General features: G+C 42.3%; 1 pseudogene; it reads right to left on the bottom strand.

Annotated features, from left to right (window-relative positions):
• Window positions 1-3,886: 3,886 nt before the first annotated feature.
• LOC103087075 (gamma-secretase subunit APH-1B pseudogene) lies at window positions 3,887-4,646 on the bottom strand (annotated as a pseudogene).
• Between the last annotated feature and the right edge of the window lie 3,190 nt (window positions 4,647-7,836).

The following is a 7,836-nucleotide window of genomic DNA, read 5'->3' as shown; positions in this document are numbered from 1 at the left end:
AATGGTGAGGTAGAGTGAGCTGGTAGGAGGGCAGTAGGGGTGAAGTCATTGAGGCAATAGGGCTGGGGTGGGGCTGTGTTGTATAGACTTTGTCATCCTTGTGGCCCATTGTAAAGACTTTAGCTTTCTTTTATTTTTAAACAAATGCTTTTCTTTTTTTTTTTTTAAGATAAATTTATTTATTTATTTTTGGCTGTGTTGGGTCTTTGTTGCTACGTGCGGGCTTTCTCTAGTTGCGGTGAGCGGGGGCTACTTTTCGTTGCAGTGCACGGGCTTCTCATTGCAGTGGCTTCTCTTGTTGCAGAGCACAGGCTCTAGGCGCACGGGCTTAGTTGCTCTGCAGCATGTGGGGTCTTCCTGGGGACCAGGGCCCGAACCCGTGTCCCCTGAATCGGCAGGCGGACTCTCAACCACTGCGCCACCAGGGAAGCCCAAGGTTTTTCTTTTTTAATTGGTTTATAGCTTTATCTTTCCCAGGCAAAGTTTCCTGGAACAAACAACTAATTCATGTTGACATAGCTGATCTATAATCTTTTTTTTTTTAAGATGTTGGGGGTAGGAGTTTATTAATTAATTAATTAATTTTTGCTGTGTTGGGTCTTCATTTCTGTGCGAGGGCTTTCTCTAGTTGTGGCAAGCGGGGGCCACTCTTCATCACGGTGCGCGGGCCTCTCACTATCGCGGCCTCTCTTGTTGCGGAGCACAGGCTCCAGACGCGCAGGCTCAGTAGTTGTGGCTCGCGGGCCTAGTTGCTCCGTGGCATGTGGGATCTTCCCAGACCAGGGCTTGAACCCGTGTCCCCTGCATTAGCAGGCAGATTCTCAACCACTGCGCCACCAGGGAAGCCCTCTTTTTTTTTTTTAAGTGACAATCTTTTTATTGTTCGCTGAAAAATACAGGTCTGGAAAGAGTTTATTGCATTGTGTATTGAATGCAACGTCTGATATTGCAAGGTATATATGACATAACAGTATAACTTATATGAACTGCTACATATTGTCCAAAAAGACAGTGCCTACCCCTCTAAACACTAAATTTAATGGAATGAAGTCTCTTATTAAATGAGAAATATAATATAAACATTGCAATCATAAACAAAGTGCACTAAGCAAATAACTTTAAAATAGTTTTGTTGTGACATCCTCTTTGTCTACCTGGAGTTAGGAATGGTGGAGCCCTGGTTTCCCTGGAGCCATCAGGCCCATTCTAACTGCCAGTCCCTGTCTTGGGGCTAGTTTGAGGCAAGTGGGAAGAATACCAGGTAGAAGGCAGATTCTATCATGACTGCTTGTACCACACCAACTCTACGGATAAAAACACCTAGCACTTTTGATGTGTATCTTCCACTCCGAGTAAATACTGAAATGTGCTTGAGAACAAAAATAAAACATTGGGAGCAAAAGCCACTTTCTATACAGTCTGCAAATACCATTTATTCCTTTTAGCCATGTTTTCATGAAGATGCTCTAAAAGAGGCTGCTACTACTAAATTGCCAGTCAGGCAGGCCAGGATCAAGGGTAACAAAACTTCTCCAGTTACAACCACTAATTCAAATGGGTTAAAATACAAACTTACTAGGGATCCAAAATCAATCTCTATTATTCCCGTGGCAACATAGTCAAGGGCTGCAATGACATTCACATTCCAAGGTCAGCTTGGAATATAGCCACATTTCCCTCCAAACTGAGAAAGCCCTGTGTAGGGGAGAACATACAAGATTACCACCACCTCCTCTCCAAACAGCATCAGGGCATGGAAAGCTCATCACAGATAACAAATGCCAAAAATAAAAATTAGAATTAAAAAAGCACATCTCAATATATCCACAGCAACAGAGGTAGACTACTCTCCCCCGGGCTTCCTTGGGATAGGCAAAGCAGGACTGTTTGCAACAATAGTGCTTAAGCTGACTACGGCCACGCTCGCGAGAGAAATAAGGATTACAAAGTTTCTCTATTTCCAGGTAATCAAGGATTATCAAATAATTTCTGGAACTAAGACAATAGTCTCACCAGCAAAGAAAATTTTCTTCTTGCCCAAGATGGTTTTATAAATGAGATTTCCCAATATCCCAGATTCTTTACATAATATTAAACTACTAATGCACCAAGGACATTCTCAGAGCTCAAGCAGGAGTAATATTAATATTCTCAGATTTTTCTGGATTTTGCAGATCCACAAATATTTTATCAGACTATCCACTTAAGAGATTTGTAAGTCAACAGTAATAAACCAACTCCACATTTTTCTTATTCTGTTTATTAAAGAAGACCTCGCTCCAATAGGAATGAACCCCAGTTCAGTGGGTATCTTGTTCCCCTCAGCTCTACAAATAAATTTACTGTTCAGTCTCCATGTCCTTGATGCTTGTATGACTCACCTAGTCTAAAGAAAATCTTGTGTAAAAGTGGAAAATTGCATACCCCAGAGGTAGCATTGGTATTAGTGCTGAAATAAACTTTAGGGGAATAACTATACTTGCTTATAGGACCGTTTACAGTCTTGCTAGAAACCCTACTCCTCCTGAACCCCTAGATTGAGAAATTCAAATAATTTAAACATGAGAGGGGATTTCATTGATAAAGGTTTAGTTTGCATGCATGAAAGGTTCTGGTCCATGGAAGGATGTGCGTCTAGCCCAAAATACCGGCCACATCCATCTTAAACACGTCCATTATTCTTCCCCACCACAGTATTGTCAAATTTCTTCTGCCCCTCATGTCACTGGTGAGCCCTTTCATTGCTGCTTCTATTTCTTTGGGCTGTTCTACTGCACATATGCGATTCACTGAAGTTCTCACTTTAACGTGTAGGTGTAGTTCTCACTTTAACGTGTAGGGAATTTCCATTTCACACCATCAACTCCCTAAAAACCATCAACTTGGAACAATTTCTAATTAGAAAAGGCACAATTCCTCTTTAGAAAGGAAACCAAAAGGGTTGTCTGGAGGATGAAAAAACATCTTAGATATTCCTATAAAGTAAATGCTTTATCTGCTACCAAAACCCAGAGACATTTACTGGATCTAAAGATTACATGGATTACGTAAAAGCATGGACATGGCAGTTTAAGACGTATTTTCAATTTTCCACTATACTATTTGGGTGGAAGCGCTAGTCAGTATTACAGGAGCAAACTCAAAGTGGCAACACCACCCTATTGGCTTGCTTTCCTCCTGCTTTCAGTAAACTTCCACCAGCTGCAGTGAAGCCTGTCCCAGGGTACACCACTCAGCAACCTGCAGAGCTGCTCAGAGATGCAACTAGCACTCAGTGGGTAAACACTGCTTTGGGGCAGACCCAGGAAAGACTTACAGAAGATGTAGTTAGAAGCACAGCCTACCATGTTCTCATAACACAGTACTAGTGAAGTAGGAGAAAACAGTTCACAGAGATGATAGCCCTTCAGCCTTTTGTGACTTCAGAACTTAAAAAGACGAGGGCCAACTAGGACTTCTATTTGACATTCAGATAGTTACTTGCTCAACACAAACTGAGTTAGGAGATAGCTAAACATCTCATTCTTATTTACTTATGGCGTTCTCAGAAAGTTCCTGTTTGGACGTGTACAGTTCTCAACCTGGCTGCACATCGGAGTTTTATCTAAGAAGCTTTAAAAAATTACCAAATGCCCAGACCAATTAAATCTGGAGGGTGGAGCCCAGAACATTAGTCTTTATGTTTTCCCAGGTGATTCCAACTTGCAGCCAGGCTGCACTCCACTGATGTATCCCTTTCAGAAAGCCGTTGCATGAAAGCCATATCGTATCTAGATAGTGCTGTTTATTCTAAATTTCACCAGAAAAATGTACCTTTAGAAGAAGACACAGTTGCGCTTCTTGTAAAGGCTCAGCTTACTGTTTCAGAAGCGCCGGTCCTTGGAGGTTATCTGGAGCGCTGCTTGAAGAGGACGGAGTCCTAGTCTTGGCAGAGGAGGCAGAGTTTCAGGCTCCGGCAGAAACGAAGAATGTCCAGACGCCCGTGAGCACCAGGATGATGTATGCCGACACCAGCTTTAATCCATAATGAGGATTTATGAAGCTCAGGGCTGACACCAGCAGATAGGGGAGCACTACAAGAAGGGCGTACCACTCTTTCTTCTCACAGGCGTCCAAACACACAGTGCTCCAGAACACGCGCAGCAATATGATCACCAGCGTCATGGAAGCTGAATTTAGAAAGCACTGGGGAGGGTCTCCATGAATGCCCACCGTGCCCGGACCCAAAGGGTCAGACAGGGTATTTACAAAGGAAAATACTCCACTCGTGATTCCACAGCCCAAACCAGAAACATAAGCCATTAATCGCATAGAAGGTGCTGCCTCCTCTGGGTTTATACTCTTCAAGCCCACACGGGCTTTAAAAAAAAAGGTTTATAATATGCAAAACGGCACATTTCTTGGATAAGGACCGAGACTAACACTCCAAAGATCAGCAGATATTTCTGTATTGGTCGATCTTTGTCGTCAGCAATGGTTGCTACCATGAACCAAACAAGGGAGTAAAGCAGTAGAGACACCAACCTGAAGGAAGCTCCAATGACGGGGAAGATGATGCGCAATGGCGGTGGCGATGGTGAAAATGCAGAGGGCGAGCGCAGGCGCAAAGGTAAGGAAGGCGCCGCCAAGAACACGGCCGCCGTCATGGCAACCGCGGAAGCCTGTCCGGGGGCCTCAGCTGATGTATATTCTTAATTAAGCCATGTTAAGACAGATGGTCTCAGCACTCATACCTTTTAATTACTGTCACTCTTAAATACTTTGGGATATTATGTGTCTCAATAGTTTCCAAGAACAGGTTTTGAAAAGGAGAGAGGATGAGGGTATAAAGCCTGAGGAGAGACAAACAGCACTATTGATAAAGGGTAGCCTGGGCAGCATGGAAAAAATGAGGGTGACAGAAATAAACTTACGTTTGTACAATTTTGTTTCAGGTAAGGTTTTTGCTTCAGCCAATAGAATAATCAAACACAGATTTGATCTTTCCTTCCAGAGAATCACCTGTAAAAACCAGCCACTGCTTTTTCTCGTTTTGATTTTTTTGTTGTTGTTGTTGTTTTCTGCGGTACGCGGGCCTCTCACTATTGTGGCCCCTCCCATTGTGGAGCACAGGCTCCAGACGCACAGGCTCAGCGGCCATGGCTCACGGGCCCCGCCGCTCCCTGGCATGTGGGCTCTTCCCGGAACGGGGCACGAACCTGTGTCCCCTGCATCGACAGGCGGACTCTCAACCACTGCGCCACCAGAAAAGCCCCTCGTTTTGATTTTTTATTATTTAAAAATATATTTATTTATTTATTTGGCTGCAGTGGGTCTTAGCTGTGGCACAACTAAGGATCTTTGTTGCTGTGTGCAGGGTCTTTTTTAGTTGCAGCATGCGGAATCTTTACTTGTGGAATGAAGGAGCCAGTTCCCTGACCAGGGATCCAACCCAGGCCCCCTGCTTTGGGAGCGTGGAGTCAACTGCTGGACCACCAGGGAAGTCCCTCACTTTTTGATTTTTTAAAATTGAAGTATAGCTGATGTACAATATTATATAAGTTACAGGTATACAACATAGTGATTCACAAATTTTAAAGGTTATACTCCCTGTGTTGTACAATATATCATCGTAGCTTATTTATTTTATACATAATAGTTTGAACCTCTTAATCCGCTACACCTTTCTTGCCCTCTTACCTTCCCTCTCTCCACTGGTAACCAAGAGTTTGTTTTCTGTATTTATGAGTCTGACCAACCACTCCTTTAAATGACTGAGATTGAAGTCTCCTGCTGCACTCCAGACAGTTACGACCCATGGAAATAGACATTCCACAGATGATGGTGGGCCGAGTGATGGTTTCTCACCTACTCTTCTTTCACAGCATGCATTTGAACACGGCGATGATGAGTGAAGGAATTATGATGAGGAAATGATAATGTAGTACTGCGGCAAAAAAAAAAAGCATCCGTGTTCTGGTATTAAAATAGTTGTGGATATTTGGTTAATCTAGGCTCAATGCTCTGAAACAGTCTCCAGTCAGTAGTTTAGGTAAATACTCTCTCGTCACTCGTCATTGATTTAACAAGGCTGAATGTATGGTGACTGGACATTTTCAAGGCTGTAGGCTGTAGGAATTAATAACTCAAGGTCTGGAGTGAGATGGAATTGGATATAAATCCTTACCCTAAAAACTTTTTAGTTTTGTGATCTTACGTAAGTTGCTACTTAGTTACAACCCTAGTTTCTCATATATAGACATTAGGTTCATTTTTTTTCACATAGAAAATGGCAATTATCAGTAGCACCTGATACAGACTGTGGTAAATAACAATAAAACTGTCAGCCTAGCTCATAGTGTGGACTCAGTAAATGTTAGACATTATTCAGTATTATTATTATCATTGTTATTAGGTATAAAGTATGCTTTTGTGCTCATTTAAAGATGAGAGACATAGATACATAGATTCAAAGAATAGTAGAGTCAGGAGGGACCATAGAGATGTTCTGATCCAGCATCTTTATTTTACGGGAGAGGAAGCTGAAGACCAAAGGGAGCAAATAATACCCAGAGTGAAAAAGCCAGTTAGTGGAAAAGGAAGGCATCACGTTTCCATGGCTTGCCTTGCAGCCAGTGTGTGCCTGTGAAGGGCAGCTGCGGGAGATGAGCCTCTGGGGTTCTGGTTGATAGCCACTTGTGCAGAGCCTTTTGTTCACTGTAGATGGTTAGGACCTGATCTAATTTGCAGTATTTTCAGCAGAGAATTGAAAGCGGTCTGACATAATTTGACACTTGGAGCTCAGATCCTTTACTTTACTGGGTACAGTCTCATTACTTTGCAATAACTCATATCTTTAGGGTGTGCAATATTTAAGATTTGAATAAGCCCTATGTGAATGCTAAACTCCTCATCTGTTGACACATTCTTCTCATACTCAGCAACTATTCCAGCAGCTTCTCTTGCCAAGGAAATACCAAATATTGTTGAAAGAAAAAACAGCTGCAAATATTAAAAAAACTAGCTTTTTAAGGGGGTTTCCAAAGTAAATGATTGAAGAACCTAGAAAGTGATTTTACAGTGATGTAGAACAAACCTTTAAGCAATTATAGCTTTTAGTCTTAATAAAATTTTATTAAGCACTTCCTTTGTATGAAGCACTGTAGGTAATTTAAAGACATGTTATTTTTGCCTTTAAGGTGCTTACAATTTAGTAGGAAAAATAAAATGTAAGTAAATTAATCAAAAGTTACATAATAAAATGCAACTCAAATAACATTTGAAGATGAACACCAGAGGGCATTGGTAGGCAGAGCCTGACGAGTTGCCAAGTGAACGGCGCAGCTCATTTTGCTTTCCCCCTTCTTTCATGACAGTGCCGGATTCTGGTTTGGGAGTTATCTTTCCCTTGCAGTCTTGGGGAGCTGTAACTCCAGTTGCTCTGCATTTCTCTAGCCAAGGTGTGATCTTGTGAACCAGGTCATGCCCACCAGCCTGTCTTCCAGAGTAACTTGAGGATTGAAATTTTTGATAAAATCGTTATCCCCTTTGGCTGACTTAGTTGCTGATCTTTGCTGAGCCATCTCTAGCCTTCCAGTCAATTCTTATGCTGTTAGCTGGGAATAAACTCCTTTTCTTCATGATTTCATTAGACTCGGTGTATGTGGCAATGGCAGCCCAAAGGGAAAGGAGATGCCACTTTGACTGTAGGTGTCAGGGAAGAAAGGAGGTGACATTTGAGTGGGACCTGGAAAGGGGGTGAGGGTAACTGAGGACTTTCAGTTTGGTGTTTGGTGACATCCTATTATTTCTAATTCTAGACCACTACTAGAACCATTTCTGTAGTTTGTGAACTAA

This window comes from Lipotes vexillifer, unplaced genomic scaffold (assembly GCF_000442215.2).
Source record: "Lipotes vexillifer unplaced genomic scaffold, Lipotes_vexillifer_v1.1 scaffold46, whole genome shotgun sequence".
NCBI classification, from domain to species: Eukaryota; Metazoa; Chordata; class Mammalia; order Artiodactyla; family Lipotidae; genus Lipotes; species Lipotes vexillifer.
This window is presented reverse-complemented; position numbering and strand designations above follow the sequence as displayed.